This window comes from Tupaia chinensis, unplaced genomic scaffold (genome assembly GCF_000334495.1).
Source record: "Tupaia chinensis unplaced genomic scaffold, TupChi_1.0 Scaffold000429_1, whole genome shotgun sequence".
Lineage (NCBI taxonomy): Eukaryota > Metazoa > Chordata > Mammalia > Scandentia > Tupaiidae > Tupaia > Tupaia belangeri.
Genome location: NW_006159934.1, coordinates 2041089 through 2062327, shown reverse-complemented (window position 1 = coordinate 2062327; position 21239 = coordinate 2041089). Strand labels below are relative to the sequence as shown.

The 21239-nt window shown below is 42.2% G+C and overlaps 1 long non-coding RNA gene across 1 annotated transcript; it reads right to left on the bottom strand.

Moving 5' to 3' along the window:
* Nucleotides 1-4238: 4238 nt before the first annotated feature.
* LOC102469457 (uncharacterized) lies at nt 4239-10632 on the bottom strand. Its single transcript, XR_335503.1, has 3 exons — nt 10583-10632; nt 4412-4534; nt 4239-4337 (listed from the first exon to the last, which is right to left on the bottom strand). It is a non-coding gene; the product is annotated as an uncharacterized LOC102469457 (long non-coding RNA).
* Between the last annotated feature and the right edge of the window lie 10607 nt (nt 10633-21239).

The following is a 21239-nucleotide window of genomic DNA, read 5'->3' as shown; positions in this document are numbered from 1 at the left end:
GAAGAACAGGAACTACTCTACCATTCTTGAGGAAGCCAGATACCCAAGGATAACTCACGCTGCAGAGCCCCACAACATTATTCCTGCTAATCACAAGATGGCTGCTGTGCTGCATCAACTGATGGTCAACTCTGCTTACCAGAACCGCTTTCCTGAAACTGTATTCCATGGATACTCACCTACAATTGCGGAACTGCACGAGACCCACACTTGATACAACCTTGAATGGAATCTATTTTCCCTATTGTTAAAATCTTAGGACTCGTGGCCCCTTTCCCTCCTCTCGCATGCTTATTTGGCTGCAGACATTCTGGGCAAAATGTTGTGTATGAGGATAAAGAAGACAATGAGATAAAGACTGACCAACTGGAAAGGCCAGACTGCCTTCTTCCGTCCTCTGGGGAAGAAGCTCCGGAAGGGGAGAGAACCGGGATGAGGAAAGAGCATTCACTTCTTGTGAAGTCGGCAGGAGAGCGAACCCAGAAAGTCTGCCCAGTGACAACTGTCTGAGGGCAGCAGAGCTGCGGAAGAACCCTGTGATACTGTCTCAGATCACAAACTGCATTAAAATGAAATTGATAATAAATACTTTGAGACTGTAGGAAAGTGTTGTGTTAAAAGAAATTATTGAACTTTGGCAGAGCTGCGGAAGAACCCTGTGATACTGTCTCAGATCACAAATTGCATTAAAATGAAATTGATAATAAATACTTTGAGACTGTAGGAAAAAAAAAAAGAAGCAGTTTCAGCAAATAATGGAGAACATATAAGTAAATATAACATATATAAATATGTAAAATAATAACGATAATTAATTTCTAAATTTTGCAATTTTAGAGAGAGAAAACGAAAATCCTATGCAAAAAATAAATAAATAATAAGTCTTCTGATGCAGGAGGAAAAAACAGAGATAGAGCATTCTAAAGTCCCTGTATTGCTCATGAAGACAAGTTAACTAAATTTTATTAAACTAAAACTTTTGCAGGACCAGCAGGTGGCATAATGGTTATATCGCTGGACTCCCATGTAGTTGACCACAGTTTGGGTACCAGTCCTGGCAGCTTAACCCATGCCAAGTGCATGTACATGCATGTCCCAAATCCCAAGAGGAAAATAAGAAGGAACTGTGATGTTGTCATACCACCTGGGGAGTGATTTCTCACTTTCTGTCTCTCCAGTGAGTACGTGCGCCCTAAGGGGGGGGCCGGGGGAAGCTTTTGCAAAATTAAAGACTTCAGATATAATTTTAAAGAAAAGGAAAATGTCTTTAACTATTCAATTCAAAACAAGATTGCCCCCTAAAAGAAAAAGGAAATTTGAAAAGAAATAGGAAAAAATTGGACAAACAGAAGCACAAATAAAATGGCATAAATTCAAACATATTTGTAGTCATAATCAATGAAAATATACTCTCTCTTTTGATTAAAGCACAAAGATTGACAGACTGCTTTTTTCAATCCTGCATATGCTATTTACAAAATAAATAAAACACACAGAAGGGGCTGGATGTTGGTGCAGTGGTCACACGATGCTCTGCAAGGCTGAGCCACTTGGAAAGATAGGTTTCACATTGAAGGTCTCCCTGAGTACGCCAGGTGCATGCATGCCCATGGCCCTGGGCTGCCTGAGGCTGTGGGTAGAAAATAGCATCAAAGCCCTCTTGGAGATGGGATATCTGTTGCTTTCCCCCTCTCTCTACCTCTCTTTCCTTCATTGAATAAATAATAAGGTTTCTTAAATCTAGAGAGAGAAGGGACGAGCAGATGGCATAATAGTTACTTTGCAGGACTCCCACATAGTCTACTGCAGTTCAAGTCCCAGATCCGGTGGCTTAAAACACACAGGGCACATGTGCGTGCATGCCCAAAATCCTGAGAGGAGAATGGAAGAGAAGGGATTGCAGCATGACCATCCCCCTCCAGGAGGTGATTTCTCACCTTCTGTCTCTCTGTCTCTCTCTGTCTCTCTGACAAGCACACATACCCAATAGCAAAAAATCACTCTTTAAAAAAAAAAAAAAAAAAAACAGAAAGGGGACTAGCAGGTGGCATGGTGGTTAAAGTGCTGGCCTCCCACAAGGTCTACCATTGGTTCAAGTCCCAGACCTAGCAGCTTGTTTTCTCACTTTCTCTCTGTATCTCTCTCACTCTGTGATGAGTGCACATGGCTTGTAGCAAATTTTTTTAAATAATAATAATGGTAAATAAAATTACTTTAAAAAAAGAAAGATACAAAGTAAAAAGATAAATTATATAAGAGGGAAAGAAATTAAACAAATGTTTTAACTATATTGGTATCAAATTATATGATCCTTAAGGAAGAAACATTATCAAAACAGTACAATTTTAATCTTGTATGCACTAATATCTCATAGGCTTCAATACATAGGGAAATGTTGACAGATCAACAGGTAGAAACTAACCTCTCTGAGTAACTGACAGGCAAAGAAAAATCAATAAAGATAGAGGATATTTGAACAGTACAATTAACAAGCTCAACCTAATAGACATATATAGAACAAAGAGAGTACCCAAGAGAACATGCAGAACATTTACTAAAATTAGTACGTGGCCATGAGGCAAGTAGTTTCAATGCATTCCAACAATTGGTAGAAATCAATTACAATGAGACACCTTTAAAAGTACTAAGGGACTTCAAAGTTTGTAGGAAAATGGAATTAAAGCATGAGTTGGTTTTGGTGTAAAAAGATTTGAAATCTATGTATAGTTTTTCATAATATGCATAAACTTTTGGAGGACCCTCCTATATAGATGTGTTTGGGAATCAGAAGCATTCAGTGGAGTATCTACTTCTACCATAAACAATCAAATAAAGGTTGTTGAGAGCAGTAGTGTTCTTTTGTTTGTTTGCCATCATCCTCCTGTCTCAGTCTCCCAGCTGGGACTACAAGTATACACTACTTTTACAAGATCTTATAGGGTCTCATTATGTTGCCCAGGCCAGCTTTGAGCTCACAGTCCTCCTGCCTCAGCCTACTTAAATCTCTAGGATTACAGGCATGTACCACCAAGCCCAGCCTCTTGATTGGGTAGAGAATCCCACCTGTGAACAGTGTCTTAACAACACACAGGGTTGGGGCCTTAATAGTGTTCAATACTGAGATGGGTAAAAGTTCAACAGGACAAGAGGGAAGGAAGGAACCATCAGGTGGCATAGCCGTTCCAACATTGGACTCCCACATGGCCAGTGATGGATTGAGTCCTAGACCTGGTGGCTAGAAAATCATGCTCAGCGTGTGTGTGTGTGTGTGTGTGTGTGTGTGCGTGCGCCCAAGATCCCAGGAGTAAAATGAAAGAGAAGGAATTGTGGCATGTCCATCCACCCAGGGGGGTGATTTCTCACTTTCCCTCTCACTGTCTCTGTTTCTCTCTTTCCAGCAAGTGCATGCATCCTAAAGCAAAAGCCACTAAAAAATTTTAAAAAAGAAAAAGAAAAAGAAAAAAGGAAGTGAAAGACATCTAGGAAAAGGGATCAACATAAACAGGGTTTGAGGTAGGTTTGGAGAACACCAAGTGGTTTGGAGTAGCTAAAATGACCGATGCAAAAGTTCTGAAAAATAAACCAAGCCTGGGGACCAGTAGGTGGTGTGGTGGTTTAGGCATTGAACTACCACATGGTTGACAGCAGTTCAAGTCCCAGACCTGGCAACTTGCTTGCTCACTCTCTCTCTCTCTCTCTCTCTCTCTCTCTCTCTCTCTCTCTCTCTCTCTCTCTCTCTCTCTCTCTCTCTCTCTCTCTCATTCTCTTTCTCACTGTCTTTCTGGTGAGCACACATGCCCTGTAGCAAATTAAATAATAATAACAATAAATAAAATAAGACGCACCGAGCCTGGATATGAAAGGAGTCTGCACCTTCCTTCTCGGCAGTGTGAGTCACTGATGGCTCCATGTGGAGGAGCAGCACGAGCAGAGCTGTGCTTTGGGAACACAGATGTGACTATTAGGAGCTATAGGAATGAAAATGCAGCTATTCCACCCACTCACTTTGGGTGTTTCTGAAAAGAACGCAGAGTGAGAACTGGATTTTCCAGACTAGAATCAAGTAGCAGACGGAGGTTTCCATGAGAAATTGCTCCTGAGTGCTCCTGAATAGCCTGAGCCTTCTGGGGAGCATAAAAGGGAGAGCTGACTGAGAGGTGGGGCTTCTGCATCTTTCCTAGATATCAAAGTTTTCAGGCAATCCGGGCTGGGGATTCTGCATCATGGTCTCACCTGTTGAGTTTGCTTTCTTTTTGTCACTAATGCTCTGTCAATATCTTCAATGAGAGCCTTGCTATCCAGACAGAACACCCTATGGATGACAAGAAGGGATAGCCCTATGGGGGATTGAAGGGTCTCTGCAGCCCACTCTATGGAGGGTGGCCCCATAGAAAAGGAAGAGCTCACTCACAGGTCCAAGGGACTCATAAGTCCACAGGGCACACAGAGCTGGAAAGGGAGCTCAGCTCTCACCCTGCGCCTAGTCCGACATTATCATGGACTGTTCCAACTGGCACTGTCCATCCATCTGGCCCTATAGCGACAAAAAATAGGCAAGATAAAGAAATGCAGCCCCCCTCCCACCATGCAACCTGATGGATATAAGTGAACATTAACAAATTCGCTTTCATTGATGTTGAGTAAAACAAACTCAGAACAGTAAAAGAAATAAAGTTAGTGACAAATGGGAATGAATTAGCCAGAGTCTTTCCAAATGAAAGGGAAAGAAAGACGTGCGAATTGAGAAGTGGCTAAGATCCAGAGTCAATAGTCAGCTTCACAAAATTACCCCTTTCGGTTTTAATCTTTTGTGCTTTAATCATCTCCAGCCGTGGACACGGTTCTTACCACATAGACAAGGGTTCCAAAAGAACACAAGGATAATGAATGTGAAACACTATTATACTTAATACTATAATATCATTAATGCAACTACAGTCAGAGATCAAGGAATTTTTAAGTTAATTATTCCTTGTTCCAACACACACCATGAAATGGGCTTTCTAAATCAGAATGACACAACCCAATCTTTTCTTTATTAAGATAATTCTATTTTATTTCTTGGATCTCCACAGCCCAAGCAAGTTTTATAAATATTTAAGAGAAAAATGAGGAGAGAAAATGCTGGATAATACATGAATAGCAACCAGTCGATTGAGATGGATCTACGTTGAGAACTAGCTTTTGTCTTCCGCCCTTAGTACACAAAGTCTGCACATCCTTTCTGGAAATGTTAGGTCCTTGTAAGTATACTGAGAACCTGGATGTCCTTCTTGATTTGCATTTTCCATTTACAGCCAGATTTAGAAAGGAAAGTCACTGCTTGAAATATGCTCATTAAGTTCCCTCTGAATTGAGTCTTTACGATCAGCAATAAAAAGTGGGCAAAATATTGATAACTTGCCCATTAATGGTCTCTCCAGGGTGGGCCTCTAATTGCTTAAATGACTGATCATCTGCAGAAACCACTTACAACCCTCATTTTCATCTCCAAAGAAATCTAAATGTACATGAAGATCATGTTCTTTGGAAACATTTGAGGTGCTTGTTACCTGTTCACAGAAAGTGCCCCATGTGATATTGGTAGCGGGTCATGCCCATTACGAGGGTGACAGCCGCTGTAGTAGCTTGCAGAGCATTTTATGTGAGCGGGTTTGTTGAATTCCAGGAAGGGACCATCAGCCTCCTACACCAAGGTATTTCTGCTCTCAGTGTGGTTGGACAGCTTCTTTGAAAGAAAACCCTTTCTGTGAAATGCCTCCCTGGTTGATACTTCACAGTTGACTAATTGCCAGGATAATCGGTTCTAACCATTTACCTTCTGAAAGCATCACTCTTGACTTGATCATTTAATTCTCAAAATATGTTTGACTGACGGGAAAGTATGCCATTTTACTTGCAAAGCTGATTGCAAATTATTTTCTGATTGCAGATTTATTTTATTTGTGACAAAATGTTTCCCACTAATTGCTAAAATGATCTTGTGAAAATTTGCAGTGGAACACCTCATTTATTAACCCACTGTAGTTTCTCTCTAATCCTTGTTTTCATCTCTTTATTTTAAACACCTATTTATAGGATCATTAATCCTCATCAATATTGTCTGAAACCCTTGAGTAACGACGAGGGCTGTTTCTGCGAAGAAAACCACATAGCCAGTGAAACAAAACTGAGCCTTTGCCTTGCTCACCAGGCTTTTCTTTTGGGGAATGAGAGGTGAAGAGAAAAGCCCTCTTCTAATCCACAATGGGCAATGGAAAACAACAGCAGCAAATCCTGTCAGTCAGAAATACCCATTCTTCATTTGCCTCTAGAAAGCCAGAAAATTTTAATTTGCCAGATTCCTTTTTTGAACAGCCATAGATAGAGCAGTTAAGTCATGGTTCAGAGGGACTAGGCCTTGGTATGGCAGTAACGCAACTGGACACACATGGGAAAGGTCCTGAGTTTGCATTCTGGGGCCTCCCTGAGCATGCTGGGCATGCATATGACCATGGTGCAGGCCAACTGGAGCTGCGGTTTTATCAGGGTACAAGGATACAGGATCAGGGTACACCCCTGTTGGGGGTGCCTCTCTCTTTCTCTCTCTCTATCTCTGTAATAGGAGAGATAAATAAACAGACACTTTAAATTTTCTATTTTATTCATGATAGAGAATGAATGCATGCATGAGAGACAGAGAGAGAGGAGCACCCTCAACAGAGTCTCGTTATGCCACAAATCCTCTTTCGCCAGTCCTCCAGCTTATCAGAATCTTGGGCATGCATGTGCATACTCAGTGTGTTTTTAGGCCAACCTATGGGATTAAACCCTAGTCAGCCATGTAGCTACCAGTACTAAAGTTCAGTTTGCTACCAACTATGCCACCAGTCTAGGCCAAATAAAGACTTTTTCTAAAAAGAAAAAGAAAAAGAGAAAGGGAGAGAGAGAGAGAGAGAGAGAGAGAGAGAGAGAGAGAGAGAGAGAGAGAGAGAGAAAGAAAGAAAGAAAGAAAGAAAGAAAGAAAGAAAGAAAGAAAGAAAGAAAGAAAGAAAGAAAGAAAAGACACTTTGAAAATATTAAGTTTCAACAATATTCATTTTGGATAGGATGCTTTAAATATATTTTGATCTAATATTAAGCAGGAAGAAGATAGATAGACTCATCAGACCAGCAAACATTAGCAACAGAAGTGGCCTGTTAAAGTTCATTCATTATCCTGGTGAGGAAACAAGCACAGAGAAGTTGAGCAATTTCAGTCAAGATTTTGTGCTAATTAGAATTGAGTTGAGGCTGGCAAAAGGAAGCCCACTGCAGTACAGTTATTTAAGTTTATCTCCAATTCGTAAGACTCCTTGGGGTTATTTTGCATTTGAGGTAAAGGGGGATGCGTGGCACTACACATAGGTGTACATTTTTGTAGGGGCTTGTGCACAATTACAGAAAATAGTAGACTTTTCCTAAACATCCACTGTGGCTAAGACATCATTTTATTTTTATTTTTTTTTTTTTTTTTTTTTTTTTTTTTTTTTTTTTTTTTTTTTTTTTTGAGAGATTTTCACTGTAGGGCACGTGCGCTCACCAGACAGACAGAGAGAGAGACATAGAGACAGAAAGCGAGAAATCACCCCCCAGGGGGGATGGTCACGCCGCAATCCCTTCTCCTCCATTCTCCTCTTGGGATCTTGGGCATGCACGCACACATGCCCAGGGCAAGTTTTTAAGCCACCGGGTCCGGGACACGAACCGCAGTCAACTACGTGGGAGTCCAGCGACATAGCCATTACGCTAACTGCTGGTTCCCATCATTTTATTTCTTTAAATGGTTTCTTAAAGTGCTTGAAGGTTAAAAGCACATCACGCCAGAATCCCAATATCTATCTTGGAGACTCTCTTTTACAGAGATATCTCAACAAATGTCAGCCCTTACCAAACACCAGAAAACCTTTTCACACAGCCAGTCCCAGTTTTTCCACTCCAAGTTTATTAGGAAAGAAAGAACTAAGGTTTTTGGTTGAATGAATGACTGCATGACCCTTTCTCTGGGTTTTGTTATGAGGCATTAATCTCCAAAATATGGTCTTTAACTTGACTCTAATTTTTCCAGTGCCACTTGGCCAAAGTTCATGTCAAGTTGCCCTTAATTCATTTACCTTCTTGGATATACTTTAAGCTCAGCTACTTTAACTCTTCCTTCCTGGTGGGTTCCTATACTCATTGCAAACCCCTTTTCTGGATCTGGCAGGGAACTGCCTATAATTACCCTTAATGTACTCCTGGAGCAAAGATATGCACATTAAGAGCCAAAATAGAAGGTTAACTACAAACTGTGCTGTAATGCAATTACCTTCCAATTATCCCTTTCAACGCTTAGGGAATGAATAGGAGACATTAAGCCCAATTCTGCAGTAGAGTTCCTGGTTATTCGAGGTAGGATGGAGGTAGGGAGGGGTAGAAGGCGGGAGAGAAATACTCAAGGCTGCTGTGGGTGATGAATGCCAGGGAACACTGGTGACACCTTACTGAAATCACTCCCCTTGGTATTGGATTTATTGCAAATTCTCCCAGTTACTGTTCTTTGCAGAAGGTGGGCTAGGTTACTGCATATCCCATATCTATTTGATTAAGACTTTCTATTCAGCAATAGCTTAGTGCAAAGCTCTCTGAATAGAGGAGTACATTTCCCCATAAAAGTGCATCCCTGGGCATTAACAAAGATCTTTGAGACAAGTGACTCATTAAACATTGGTCATTAATTTGGGGCTGGGATAAATAGGATGCACATTCTATCCAGGTTGGGCTATATACCACAAGACACAGGAGCCTTGAAAGAGGTGTTTAGCCAAGGCAGCTTGTTGGGAAGCCAAGAGGAAGAATCACAGTGCAAAGAGAGAAAAGGGCAAGGATTTTAGAACTAAGTCCATCCAGAGAATGCTGGCATTCCTCTTAGATTAGAGCATAGTACAGGGGCTTCGAGATACTTAAAGGAACATTAAGAGTCTCGGAATTGAGGCCATTTGTATGCCAGCTTCACTAACATCTACATTCCCCAATGTTACTCACTCTTTATCAACCAGGACTTTGTCAGCTACAATGAATGAACCAATATCCCATATCCAATATTTTTTTAAAAGTTTACTTATTCCTTTCTCCCATGACTGAGAGACAGAAAGACAGAGATAGCACCCCTAACAGAGTCCTTGTGCCATGATCCACCCCCAGTCTGAACCAGCCCAGATCATGAGCATATGCATATTCAGCGACATCTCCTAAACATGAACCTGGAGCCTTTGTGTGTGAATCAACCTTGCAGAGTGTTGTGTTACCTGTACCACGCTCTGCCCTCACCCCCATCCTTTTTCATCCAATTAATAGAGATCATTTCTAATCTAAATTATGTCTTCTGTGATAATTTTGGCTAATGTTGTTGTATATTGCTGCATAACAAACCATCCAAGAACTTAGGGGCTTGCAATAGCAACCTTCTATTTGATCTCGTGGTTCTATAGGTTGGCTGGAATCAATAGCTTGGGTCTGTCTCAGCATGTCCCATGTGGTTGCAGTAAGATGGCAGCTGGGACTGCAGCCTTGCAGGCCCACTGTCTGAGGTGGTTCACTCGTGTACCTGGCAGTTGATGCTGGCTATCGGTCAGAGTTCAGCTGGGGTTGGGGACCAGGGTACCTATACATGACCTCTCCACTTAGCTTGGGCTTATCCCAGCCTAGCAACTGGATTTTGAGAAGCAATGTCCCAAGATCAAAAAGATAGAGAAAGAAGTGAAAAAAAGAAGTCAAAGGCTACAGCCAGCTTCTCTTACAGCCAGTTTCTGTAATCTGTCGTACAATAACTCTGCTCACTTCCAGTTAGCCAGAACTAGTCACATGGCCAAACCAGCTACAAAGAAATCCGGGAAATGTACCGCTTGTTCTGGGTCATCATTTTCCAGGTGAAAATTCAGGGACTTGTGTTCTAAAGGAAATATGAAATATTGGCTATGGGGATCTACTAACATTCTATAGATCAATCCCCCTTCTTCTAAGTAATCATAGAACTTACATATTTGACTTTTCTTCCAAGATTCTTTTTTTCTGTAGTTATTACTATGAGAAAGAGTGTGTGCATGCAGGAGGGGGAGAAAGAGAGAGAGGTTTTTTGGGTTTTGTTTTTGTAAGTTTATTTGTTGTTTCTTCCATGAAAGAGAAAGATAAACAGAGGAAAAAAGAGACAGAGAGACAGCACCCCCCAACAGAGTCTTCACATTGTAAACCATCCCCAGCCTCAGTCATCCTAAATCACAAACGAGCATACACATGCCCAACCTGCTCAGGGAGGGCCTGGGACCCAAACCCAGGACCTTTCCCATGAGGATCCAATTACATTACTATTCAGTCACCATCTGGCCCCAAGAGAGAGATTTTTGACAGGTTCTTGTCAACCTCAGTGAAAGTTAACTAAGACCTCTTAGGAGAGGTTAGCTTTCTGCCCTGGTTAGCCAGGACCACAGATAAATGCCACCATGCCCCACCTGTTTTAGTCTGAGACAGGAACCAAACCCAGCCTCCCACACAGCCTGAGGCATCACAAAGCAGTGCCCTCACTTACCATCACTGCTAGGCCTCCCTCTGAGATTCTGATATAGCTTCTTAAGGGAGCTGCTCCCCCTTCCTTAAGAATTTCTGCTTTTCCTGCATTCCTAGGTTCTACAGATAGAACCTAACTATCTGTAGTTCCTATTAAGAAAGTAATGGGGTTTTGTTGTTTCCAACTATAAAATTATAATACTTAATGTGCCTTTCAAATACTCCTTCCCTCTCAAACATTCTTAGTAATTTAGCCACTATTTCCAATACACACTCCCTTCAGGCCAAATATAGTAACAGACTTCAATCTGAGCACCAACTTGACTTGGAAATGGTTGCCTGGATTATAAGATTAATATTGCATTTAGCTTGAAGGGATACCTCGGGTTCCTGCTTAATGTCCAGTTCCTCACACACAGTCTCCACACCAAACCCCCATTAATGGGGCTGGAGTCATAATATTATGTTTCACAACTCTTCCTCCTGCCCCATATCAACTAAGTCTACCAAATTCTGATAGTATTGTGCATTAGACTTCTGACCACTTCCTTTGGGAGTAAGCCCCACAGCCAGGTCAGGTCCCATCTTGCCTGACCCCCAAGATTCTTTTTCTTCCTTTCTTCCTAAGAATTTGAAGTTCTAGCATGCCTTACAACATGATACCCAAGAAGAATGCCCCCCTCCCCAAGGACTAGCTTCTATGGAAATAGTAATTATTAAAACAGATGACCTGAAAAGGAAGTTATCAGTGTGGTTGAGACCTCCAACTTCAAAGACAGGGAGAGATAGCACTCCTAATAGAATCTTTACACTGCCATCTACCTCCAGCCCCAGGATCATGGGCACACACATGTTTCCAGAATTTACAGGATGCTCTCAGGGTATGTACTCAGACCCTTCCCACATGGCCTCAGCATCATGGAGCATCCTGTCAGCACTGCACCACCACTGGCCAAGGGAAGAATTTGGGGCAGGGTTTCAATGCTTTGTGATCCTTCCTAGCCCATTATCCCAGTTACCTAGGACAACACACATCCCCCTCTCATCAGGAGGAAAGGCTGATAGCGGATGGGGGAAGCAGCATGATTTACTCAAAGAGATCAGGAATGGGCAGACAGGAAGTGAGTACAACTGGATCCGAAGAAGAATCCTAGAAAAGTTATATCCATCACTGGGGGCCAGAAATAGGCAAAACCAGTAGTTTAGGAGCCAGGTAAGTGCCAGAGTGGGAGGTGAGCAGCAAGGTGGGAACAAAGGAAAGGATCCAGGACTTATAATGTCAATAGAGCTAGGGCATAAAAATGCCCTCTAACCAGGGCTGGACAGGTGACAAGAGGATGGTTGGCTTAGTCAAAGGGCACAGGGTGAGACAGGCTCGGTAGTCAAAAGAGAAACTACTCCATCAGGGCCTGCTTGAGAAGGGGAGAAGAGCTTCTTCCAAACAGGCCTTGACAAGCTTTAAAGAGCAAAGGCGGCCAGCAGCCATGTTTCCACTTGACATGGAAAGCTGCCGGGGCTCCATCGAGCACTTCTCCAAATGCAGCCCTGGGAAGCCACGGCCACACTGTAACAAAGCCAGCCGTGCCCAGATAAGCCTTTTATAAGGCCGGTTGCTCCATTTTGTTTCACATAATTTATTGCTCAGTATATATCGATAATACAATTGTCAGCCCAGCAGACATTTTCCATTTTAATAGTTCGCATGAGATACCACATTATTGATCCTACACCACTAAATAAAAAACTCGTTTGTCAGGGAACACGAAATGGCTTTTAATGGACACAGCCAAACACCTGCTACTAGTTAGGGAAGAAAAATAACCATCCTGCCGAAAAGACATTTGGAAGCTGTCTCAAAATGCTCCATTTTAGGGATTAGCAGGCCTCTCAGAAAACAGGGGGTGCCTCCTCCAAATGACCAAAGGCTGAGATTTTCATTGAGAGGAAGAAAAGCCGCAATCGACTGGGTATCTACTGTGTGCTGGGCATTTTTATTTTTTACAAGGGGACTTGAAACCATGTGTGGAAAAATGGAATGAAAGTGCAAGTTTATTTTGGAGCAATTACTATGCACTTTCCGTGGCCTCTTTGAAGACCCCTCGTATACTTGATCTCATTTACTCCTCGCAGCAGACCTGTAATATACATGTTGCCACTCGGGAGAGCAAGGTGCAAAGACACACAAGCCGAAGTAGCTGGTCATCGTGAGCATCTTACCTCACTGAGCAGAAGTCTGATGGTGATGGTGAGGGCTGGCACTGCAGGTCATTGATTTCTGGGCTCTGGGTCAGCATCTCGACCACCCTCTTGACTTTCTCCTCAGGGCCACGAGACAGCTACTGGGCAAGCAATCAGCCATGACTGGTATTTTCAGAGGAGACATCTGAGAGAGTATAAGGGACGTAAGTTCTTATCCAAGGGCATAGGAAGGAGCAAAAAGCCCCAATCCTCATCTGCTTGGCTTCAAAATGAGTTTTCTTGCCATGCACTGTCACTTTATTAAACATACTGTGTTATGGGCTGAACTGTGCCCTCCCAAAATTCAAATCTTAACCCCCAGCACTGCAGAATGTGACTGGGTACAGAGATGGGTCTGTAAAAAGATAAGTGCGGGAACCAGGAGGAGGCACAGCAGTGGCAAAATTGAACCCACATGGGAAAGTGCAGGCACCATCAGTTTATACTAGCAAGGCTTTGATTCACCTGGGCAGATACACTTGCAAGAGCAGGGCTTTGTCCGGGAAACCATCTGATGGCCTGGAGGCTACTGCAGTCTTGCTCAATGATTCTCAAAGTATAGTCCCCAGAGGGGCAAAATCAGTATCACCTGAGAACTTGTTAAAACTGTAGAGTCCCAGGTGCCACAAAGAGCAATTGAATCAGAAAATCTGAGGATAGGAATTAGCAATCGGTGTTATGTTTCTGTTTTCATTTTGACAAAAGGTTCATGCACTCACCAGAGAGAGACAGTGTGAGGGAAAGTGAGAAAGCATGGGGAATGGTTATGCCATAATCCCTTCTCTTTTTTTTTCTTTTTTTTTTTTTTGAGAAGTTTTTCCTGTAGGGCACGTGTGCTCACCAGAAAGACAGAGAGACAGAAAGCGAAAAATCACCCCCCAGGGGGTATGGCCATTCCACAATCCCTTCTCCTCCATTCTCCTCTCGGGATCTTGGGCACGCATACACACGGGCCCAGCGTAAATTTAAGCCACCAGGACTCAAACCGCAGTCAACTACATGGGAGTCCAGTGACATAGCCATTAGGCCAACTACTGGTCCCCATAATCCCTTCTTCTTAATTTCTCCCTCCTTTAGAAATTTTGGGCACGCATGCACACAATGCCTGGTGTGTTTCTCAAATTGCAAGTCCAGGACTCAAGCTACAAGGTCAGCCATGTGGAATCCAGCCTCCATAACCATCACATGGGCTGACAGCAACCAGTGTTGTAACAAACTTTCCAGGTGATTCTGATGCATGCTGGCATTCGAGAACCACTGGTCCTCATATTACAATAGGAGGCTATCCCTAGGTTTTTCCAAGACTTAGGAAAAATCCTTATTTTTAGGTGCCAAATGTGGTGAGGGCACAAGACTGCCAACCAAATCTAACCTCTGGTAATCTGAGCTCTCCATTGGCAAAGGCCACACCTCCATGTGCATAGTCTCTAAGGAGGAAGAGCCTGATATTCAAATAGGTGAGGGTAGCATTTCAGTGAGGTCCTTCTGAAATTGATCTGCAGACACAGATCATTCTATTCTAGGAGCAAGATGAGATGAGCAAAATTATTCATAGAAGTCATAATAGGCCATCAACACGCATCCTTTACTGGAGTCTGGACCTCCCATTTCCTGATCAGCAAGAACATCAGGATTGCTGAGCATTGCTGGGAAACAAGAAAATCACCCACCAGACTTCAATCTGTACTTTTTTCTCATTCTTTTACATTTATGTATTCACTTTTTCCATGAGAGTGAGGGAAAGACAGACACCCCCAACAGGTCCCCATGTAGTAATATATTCCCAGTCTCAGTCAGCTAGGATCACAGGCACATTTGCATGCCTGGTATGCTCAGCGAGGCCCCAAGACATGAACCCAAGACCTTTCCTAAGTGGGTCCAGTTGTATCACTGTCCCACTGCCTGGCTCCCAGCCTATACTTTCTCAGTTGGAGAAAATTAAGTGGAAAGGCACCAGATTTCCTTAGAAAGAGGAATTCTGTGCAGCATTTTACAGTGTAACTAGACACAGAAAGAGCCAGCTTTTGCTGGGTGGTTGCCAGATCCTCTTAGTGTATCTCTGTTGAGATACTGCACTATCATTGTGCCCAATGTACAGATGGCTAATTGGGGCATAACAAGATTAGGGAATTTATCCAAAGTCTCACAAATAGAAAATTGAAAACAGGCCAGCTATAGTGGCACAGAGCTAACACAACACTCCAAGATGCTGAAGCCACATGAGAAGGTCTCAGGATCACATTCCAAGGTCTCCTTATATATGCCAGGTGCACGTACATGCCCATATTCCAGCTGGTTGAGGCTGGGAGTTGATCATGACATGAAGACCCTGTTAGTGGCATATGTGTGTATGTGTGTGTGTTTCAACAAATCGAAAACAAAATTTGAACCAGGTTGTCTGACATTAAACCTACAACTCTCATGTCTCCCTTTTAAAAAATTTAAATATACATATTTCAGTGAATGATTGTGCTTATAACAGATCTTCAAAAAGTTTGTGGGGGGGACCAGCAGTTAGCATAATGGCTATGTCGCTGGACTCCCACGTAGTCGACTGAGGTTCAAGTCCTGGACCCAGTGGCTTAAAACTAACGCCGGGCGCATGTGCGTGCGTGCCCAAGATCCCGAGAGGAGAATGGAGGAGAAGGGATTGCAGCGTGGCCATCCCCCCTGGGGAGTGATTTCTTGCTTTCTATCTCTCTGTCTCTCTCTGTCTGTCTGGTGAGCGCAGGCGCCCTATAGCAAAAAAAAAAAAAAGTTTGTGGGAAATGCATGTTATAAAAAAACTATACATGGGACCAGCAGATGGCATAATAGTTACATCACTGGACTCCCACATAGTCAACTGGAGTTCAGACCCAATAACTTAAAACTCATGCTGGGTGCATGTGCATGCATATCAAAAATCCCAAAAGGAGAACAGAAGAGAAGGGACTGCAGCATAGCCATCTCTTCTAGGGGGTGATTTCTCACTTTCTTTCTCTCTGTCTCTGTCTCTCCAGCAATATAAAAAATAAAATAAAATAAATAAAATAAAAATAAGAAACAAACTATGCATGGATTTCAAATATTTGCCCAAATAAACTTGTACTTTAATTCCATTTTTTCACAAACTTACCAAAATCTCCTTGTATATATGAGAGAGAGTCAAAGGTGATAGTTCTTCACAAAATAACCCTCTGGTTGCATATTTATAATAGTGGAGTTAACATTCCCCACAGGAATGTAAAGAGGCAATAAATAAGACTGACCAGGAGCATAAATGGGGCCAGTTCAGACCAGGTAGACCAGGTAACTAGCACAAGGTCATGAGCAAGCAAAGTCTGGGCCTACTTGGATGAGATATATAAGCAGCCCTTACATACCGAACGTGTACAGCACAAGGGCAAGTCCTGGCAAAGGAGGACACACACCTCCTTTATTAAGTCATTAAAAGTGTAATTATATTCAGCATGTAACTAGAGAAGGATGTGCTCTCCTCCATGTGATTCTGAGCTCTTGACAGTGATGAAATGTTCAACCTGTGAGCAATTATTTAAATATTCAGCACTTTGCATGCATGACTAGATCAGGACCATAATCAGAATCACAGAAACATGGGGTTTTGGAATGGAAGGGACCTTAGAGGCCATATAATTCAAGCCCTTGAATTGTAGAAATGAGGAAATGAAGGTCTAGAGAGATTCTGCTCTTTTCCTAAGGTCTCTAGGGGAAGAACCCAATGCCCCTGATTCCTGGTCTTGCATCATTTTAGAGAACAGAGCTGGGACTGCTGAGTCTTTGTTGCTGGATCAGTTTGATCGGATGCAATCATCTTATAACTGAATGCAGACACAGGTCTGCCGAGTAGATGTCCACACCACAAAGTATACACCTATGATGCTATTCTTAAGAATTTATTAAGTATCCCCAGGATGAAATCACATAATTTATAACCATTTAATGCTTAATTTTTACAAAATCTTAGCTACCTGGACTATGTAATAATATAAACAGTTCACGTGCCCTTTTATTTCACAAAAACCTGTCTTTTTTTGTCTTAATAAATTGTCCCATTCCATTCTCTTTATTTCTATTCTTGCAACCCTTGGCTCATGTGCATTGGACAGAATGCTGGTTGAAATTCAGCAGACATGATCATGGCAAAGGAAAGGAAAAGGAAACCTCTTCATTTCTCAATGCTTCTTGGCTCTTAAACATACAAACTTTATATTGGAGGGGTTGTACATATGTTCAAAACAGACATTTACACTTGTTAATTAAGTTTATCAAGACAACATGAATTTATTCAAGCAGATATGCACCAACCCTGCCTTAAAAGGTTACACTACATAATTTTAAATAATATACTTCACTATTCAGAGTGTGGTCAAAAGGGCATGCTTATAAAGATGCGTGCATCTACATAACTAAATAAATGTCTCACAGGCAAAATTTAACCCCCTGATGTTTAATACATTCTAGTATAGAGTCGTCCTTCAGTACCTGAGAGCAATTGGTTCCAGGACCCCTGCGGATACCAAAATCTATGGATACTCAAGTCTCTTATATAAAATGGTGTAATATTCACACATAACCTACTCACATCCTCCAACATATTTTAAATCATCTATTTATCATTTATCTCTTGACAGTGATGAAATGTTCAACCTGTGAGCAATTATTTAAATATTCAGCACTTTGCATGCATGACTAGATCAGGACCATAATCAGAATCACAGAAACATGGGGTTTTGGAATGGAAGGGACCTTAGAGGCCATATAATTCAAGCCCTTGAATTGTAGAAATGAGGAAATGAAGGTCTAGAGAGATTCTGCTCTTTTCCTAAGGTCTCTAGGGGAAGAACCCAATGCCCCTGATTCCTGGTCTTGCATCATTTTAGAGAACAGAGCTGGGACTGCTGAGTCTTTGTTGCTGGATCAGTTTGATCGGATGCAATCATCTTATAACTGAATGCAGACACAGGTCTGCCGAGTAGATGTCCACACCACAAAGTATACACCTATGATGCTATTCTTAAGAATTTATTAAGTATCCCCAGGATGAAATCACATAATTTATAACCATTTAATGCTTAATTTTTACAAAATCTTAGCTACCTGGACTATGTAATAATATAAACAGTTCACGTGCCCTTTTATTTCACAAAAACCTGTCTTTTTTTGTCTTAATAAATTGTCCCATTCCATTCTCTTTATTTCTATTCTTGCAACCCTTGGCTCATGTGCATTGGACAGAATGCTGGTTGAAATTCAGCAGACATGATCATGGCAAAGGAAAGGAAAAGGAAACCTCTTCATTTCTCAATGCTTCTTGGCTCTTAAACATACAAACTTTATATTGGAGGGGTTGTACATATGTTCAAAACAGACATTTACACTTGTTAATTAAGTTTATCAAGACAACATGAATTTATTCAAGCAGATATGCACCAACCCTGCCTTAAAAGGTTACACTACATAATTTTAAATAATATACTTCACTATTCAGAGTGTGGTCAAAAGGGCATGCTTATAAAGATGCGTGCATCTACATAACTAAATAAATGTCTCACAGGCAAAATTTAACCCCCTGATGTTTAATACATTCTAGTATAGAGTCGTCCTTCAGTACCTGAGAGCAATTGGTTCCAGGACCCCTGCGGATACCAAAATCTATGGATACTCAAGTCTCTTATATAAAATGGTGTAATATTCACACATAACCTACTCACATCCTCCAACATATTTTAAATCATCTATTTATCATTTATAATATCTAATACAATGTAAATGCTATATAAACGGTTATGTTGTGTCGTTTAAGGAATAAAGACTAGCAAAAAAGTCTGCACATGTTCAGTTCAGATGCAACCAACTGTTTTCCCCAAATATTTTTGAGACGTAGTTGATTGGATCTGTTGATACAGAACCAGCACATACAGACGGCCAACTGTATTCATTTCTATTCAATTTTATTTTTCAACGCAGTGAATAAGTTGGTGGAGGCCTTGTTAAGACTGAGATCTTGGCATCCAAATTCAACACCTTTTCTTTTTTCTACCTGACACAAGACCAGCCAAAACAAGTTTGGGTAAGATAGGAGAGACCGTGCTACTTCTCCAGTTGGTCTTGCTTTACTGAAGTTCAGTCTGATACATGGAAAGAAACAGAGAACTGAAAAATAGGAGTCCTAGCTCCTGTTGCAGTCCTGTGCTTCCTAGGTCAGCATTCTGAATTTTCTGATCCTTGAGTGACTTTAAGGAAACGGACAAGCTTTAATTTGTAAACCTTCATGTATTGACGATGCAGAGCACCTCGTCGCCCCATCCTCCTTATTCACACCGCGTGATCATGGTGAGTTGCCGCCGGCTCATCAGCGTCGACAAGGTTTCTGTGACAGCTTCTCTTGTCCACGCATAACCAAATCTGGAGAGACTGTCATTCGATTTGACAAACTGACAAGACAGTGCTGTCAATCTCCCTGACAGGCGAGGAACTGCAGTGACTGACAAAATCTAAGGGTCACTATGAATTGGATGGTTAATATGTTCAGCTGCTGACAGCTGAGAAAGCTTTCCTTGAATGGTTCAAAGCTTACACATTTTTCACCTCAAGGGCCTGAGAAACACATAAAGGTGATTGATGCACGTACGTACCTCACCTGGGCTATGACAGACCCTGTTGAGGCTTTTGAAGGGTCTCCCTGCTGCCACCAGCAAAGTGGCAGGATTGTCACCATTCAACCTTGCCTCTGGTTCCCAGATCACTTGACAAGATCCATGAGCTTTCCCAAGTTACAGACACATGGGATGCTTTATCTGAAGGAACAGTTAGATACCCTTTAACTCAGCTCCAGAAAAGAAAATGACACTCCAGAACTCTCAAGAGTAGAGACCTCAGGGTCAACAGACACAATTAATAATAATTGTGAACATGGGTCTCACTTTCAGTTACATTGTGTCAGTAAAAGAGTTGGTCATTCTCAGTCATGGCCATGAACTAGAATCCTCTAGAGTCTTTTAAGAAGTATCCATGCCCGGGAACCAGCAGTTAGCATAATGGCTATGTCGCTGCTTTACTGAAGTTCAGTCTGATACATGGAAAGAAACAGAGAACTGAAAAATAGGAGTCCTAGCTCCTGTTGCAGTCCTGTGCTTCCTAGGTCAGCATTCTGAATTTTCTGATCCTTGAGTGACTTTAAGGAAACGGACAAGCTTTAATTTGTAAACCTTCATGTATTGACGATGCAGAGCACCTCGTCGCCCCATCCTCCTTATTCACACCGCGTGATCATGGTGAGTTGCCGCCGGCTCATCAGCGTCGACAAGGTTTCTGTGACAGCTTCTCTTGTCCACGCATAACCAAATCTGGAGAGACTGTCATTCGATTTGACAAACTGACAAGACAGTGCTGTCAATCTCCCTGACAGGCGAGGAACTGCAGTGACTGACAAAATCTAAGGGTCACTATGAATTGGATGGTTAATATGTTCAGCTGCTGACAGCTGAGAAAGCTTTCCTTGAATGGTTCAAAGCTTACACATTTTTCACCTCAAGGGCCTGAGAAACACATAAAGGTGATTGATGCACGTACGTACCTCACCTGGGCTATGACAGACCCTGTTGAGGCTTTTGAAGGGTCTCCCTGCTGCCACCAGCAAAGTGGCAGGATTGTCACCATTCAACCTTTCCTCTGGTTCCCAGATCACTTGACAAGATCCATGAGCTTTCCCAAGTTACAGACACATGGGATGCTTTATCTGAAGGAACAGTTAGATACCCTTTAACTCAGCTCCAGAAAAGAAAATGACACTCCAGAACTCTCAAGAGTAGAGACCTCAGGGTCAACAGACACAATTAATAATAATTGTGAACATGGGTCTCACTTTCAGTTACATTGTGTCAGTAAAAGAGTTGGTCATTCTCAGTCATGGCCATGAACTAGAATCCTCTAGAGTCTTTTAAGAAGTATCCATGCCCGGGAACCAGCAGTTAGCATAATGGCTATGTCGCTGGACTCCCACGTAGTCGACTGCGGTTCGCGTCTCGGACCCCGTGGCTTAAATCTCACACCGGTCGCGTGTGCGTGCGTGCTCAAGATCCCGAGAGGAGAATGGAGGAGAAGGGATTGTGGTGTGACCATCCCTCCTGGGGGTGATTTCTCACTTTCTGTCTCTCTGTCTCTCTCTGTCTGTCTGGCGAGCGCACGCGCCCTATAGCGAAAACCTCTCAGAAAAAAAAAAAAAAAGTATCCATGCCCAAGTTCAACCCCTGGAGATTCTGATTCTATTGGTCTGGGACAGGATCTGGAATTCAATATTTTTTAACAACTCCCTGGGGACTGAGTTGTACGGACAAGGTTAAGAAGCCTCTAGAGTCTACCACCATCTACTAGCTGTGTGATCTTGAACACATTGCTTAATTTTTCTGGGCCTCAGTTACCTTATCGTAAAAATGAGA